General features: G+C 35.0%; 1 long non-coding RNA gene across 1 annotated transcript; it reads right to left on the bottom strand.

Annotated features, from left to right (window-relative positions):
• Positions 1-221: 221 nt before the first annotated feature.
• On the bottom strand, positions 222-1647 carry LOC149537287 (uncharacterized). The gene is made up of 2 exons (XR_016358186.1): positions 1611-1647; positions 222-919 (listed from the first exon to the last, which is right to left on the bottom strand). It is a non-coding gene; the product is annotated as an uncharacterized LOC149537287 (long non-coding RNA).
• Between the last annotated feature and the right edge of the window lie 1836 nt (positions 1648-3483).

The raw sequence follows: 3483 nt of genomic DNA, 5'->3' as shown, positions 1-3483 counted from the left end.
AATGCAATAGAAACATCGACTATATTGGCAAAAACCAAAAAACTATCTCACAATGATTCTAGATTCTAGTAATCTAGACTCTAGTTTTGAACTTTCTAAAAGCCGTTGATTTGTATTTAATATTGCAATTTGAAATCATTTCAAGGAGTGGAGCTTCAACCAAAATTCTTCAAAAATAAATTGATTGTATATAATTAAGTATAAAATAATTTGAAAGCCTATTTAAAACAATCCTTCTCTTAGCCGGCTACTCTACATATATTGTATTTATTTATTTAGAAGGTTTTTAAAACAAAATATTTAGAATTTACTGTGCAAGGTTTTGTACAGCAAATTACCATTTTTAATGGGGGAGAACGATGGTTGTGGACCTAACTTCCCTTTCTTTACCCACCAAAATGAGCTGTGTATAAATCTTCTGATAGTGCTTAAAACGAGCTAAGGCTTACTCATATGTTCAACGAGCCATCTTTGTATACTTTCCTCGCTGTCATAGGTTCGTACAAGTCATCTTTGTATAGCTTCCTCCGTACTTTAACAATTGATTTAAAAAAGGTTTAGTTTTGGCCACAAGAACATAGAACATCATAACCAACAAGAAAAGAGAACGGTGTTCACAAATGGGAGCAACAATGGGATAAGTGTTCAATATCTTGCACAGTGAAATCAAAATGTGGTGTAACCATGTTTACCTAGATCAAGGACTGTAAGATTCTTGATTCAAGCTCACACTCCAAATATAGAAGGCAAAGTATAAGGTGTGTGCAATAGGGCAATCGAGACTGATAATTAGGTCCCACAACTAACTCGGGTAGGTGGCACCTGAGTCAGCTAGCCGTAGGGCTTCAACCAGTAGCATAATAAGTAAAAAAGGTAGCAGATACAGATCCAAAGCCATTTCTTGCAACAGGAGATCCATCTGCAGCACCAGCAATATAAACAACATAAGTACCACCAGTATTGGCAATGTAGGCAAAGGTATAGGCACACGTAGAGGTTAAGGCATAGTCAGCTAGAGCTACAAAGGAAGTAGCAGCACCAGTAACTAAGGAAACACATCCACAACAATAATATTAAGAGGTTAAGCCCTATAAATTGAAAGGGGCGTCCAGACTCATAGCTTATTCTCGTTAACTGCACTTGAAGTGAACCATCAAATTGTAGTTGACGGAGACAGTTTCAGACGAACTGAACTAATATTGAAGCTATAATGCAAAATTATGTCCGGAAAAATGGAGCATCTCTCTCAAAACGAAAACAGTATCCTACAGAAATAGTTGTGGACAAATTGATGGCAGACGTTACGACGAAATGTTGCAAAAATTAAGTAGATATAATAAACTTATGCAATACGAACAATATTTGTCCAAAATAGTGCAAAATTGAAAGAAAAATATAGTATGCATTACATATAAAACATATTGAATTAACCCAAATAAAGTTTGATGAGAGAAGGCTGGGAAAAAAGCAAAGACATTACCCAATATGGGATAACTGTGTAATCATTGAAAATTTGTGTCCAAAGAAAAAAATAATATACATACTGCAGCAAAACTGAAAACTTAGCTCATACTTTCTAAGCATTGCACAAAATCAAGTGTTCTGCATACCTGTAATCCGTATGGTCTCCATATTGTTGTGCACAAGAGAAAATATTCATCAATGGGTTTTCTGTATAAACATCACCATTTTTAATCACTCTACTGATCAATGTCCATGCAGAAAGTTTAATTGCCAGCTATTGAAAGCTTAATTGCCACATGTCTCACCTGTACGAAAAGGAAGAATCCCTAATGCCAGGTATTATTTTCAGTCTTTAGATGGGAACGAGAGGCCCAAGACTTTGTAATCATGTCCAAAATGCCAGCTACAAAGGGAGTCTGCAAGAAACGCTAACCCCAAGACATTTTACATCGATTTTTACCTCTTCTCTTGCATTGATTTCTGTGAAAGCATTGATCTCTTGCATTGATTTCTGTAAAAGCATTGTTCTGCATAGTTTCCTACTAACAATCGATCATCTCCATCAATTAAAGAATGAAGAAATATGGGAAATGGACATTGGGGGAGGTCAATGAAACAGTCTGATTGGTTTTAAAGATAAACAGTAATCACGAGTTAACCTCAAGCCCTCGGCAATAGTTTCCTGCTGCGGCAGGAACTAAAAAGATGTGACAGATACGTAGAATTGTATTATTATTAATTGGCTCTTAAAAGCTATGGAGGAGAGTTGTATGATCGAAGTTGTATATTATTGTTTATTGACTCTTAAAAGCCATAGATGAATGTTGTATGATCAAAGTTGTCATACCCATTTGAGATATCTTCACCAAAAGCCACACAAAATTAATGAATTAACAAGGGTACCATTTTGATCTTATCAGATACGAATACTGGAGGCTATTGAATATTGTATGATACAGATTCACTCTCTAAGGGAGAATGAATCCACAATTTGTGCTGAGGTTTGGTTTTTAAAATGGTTGATTGACTGTGGAGGCTAGAATACAAAGTTTGTGTTTTTGCATATACATATTAACTTCCATGAATTGTTTTCAAAAAATAAATGTGATCGCAAAGGTCTGAAGTCAGATGTAATGGCTTATGGATTTCCTTACATAGGTTTATACATGTTCCAATTCAAGTGAATGGAGTTTCTACTTTGAATTTTATAATTTATAAATAAATCTTTTGAGGATGGATTCTAAAACTTGTAAGATTCAGATATTTCTCTGAGTAGTGCTCTTGTTTATATGTATACTAAATGTTTTTTTAGATTGCAAGCACGCCAAGTGTTCGATAGAATGTCTGAAAGAGATGTAATCCTATGGACTTCACAGCGATTGCCTCCTGTCTACTGCTCTGGAATTCCATTCAACAATCAATAGCCTCTATGTGAATGCATTTCTCACATGGAATCATGCAGGCTGCTTCCCTAATTCGAAAGGGGAATTGAACAACACTTAAGCTTTAAATAGGTGTGGGAAATTAGGTCGATGTCCTGCTCCTTTTCATTAGAGTTCTTTCAGGTGCAATATGATCTCTAATGATATTGGGAGGTGCTTGTACCGACACAGTCCAAGATCAAATTCCTTTCACTGCAATAAGATTTCTGAAGAGAGATCCAACATTGCATATCACAATCGAATAATTAACCTTTTTGGTAAAGTTTGTATTTGTTCTGTTTATGTTAGTGTCTTCTTTCACAGATGTGAAGTAATACAATGTATCCTGAATGTTGTATCCATAGACCACAACTAATGGGGTAAGTCTTTGCCATCTCTATATTATTATTGTGTGTAACAGTAGTAAGCATTTATTTATTTATTTATTTTTATTTTTTTGGGCCAGTAAAAGAATATTGAAGAGTATGGAATGGTCTCAGGTAAGGATACTTTAACCATTGAGATCTTGTATCGGTCACTCCACACATTTTGATTTTGAGCTAGTAAGATTAATGGTTCAAAGTAAAACACTATGCAA

Source organism: Cupressus sempervirens, chromosome 10 (assembly GCF_028749045.1).
Source record: "Cupressus sempervirens isolate cs-2001-9-10 chromosome 10, ASM2874904v1, whole genome shotgun sequence".
In the NCBI taxonomy this organism is placed as follows: Eukaryota; Viridiplantae; Streptophyta; class Pinopsida; order Cupressales; family Cupressaceae; genus Cupressus; species Cupressus sempervirens.
Note: the sequence above shows the minus strand (reverse complement) of the source record. Positions and strands in the feature narration are given on the sequence as shown.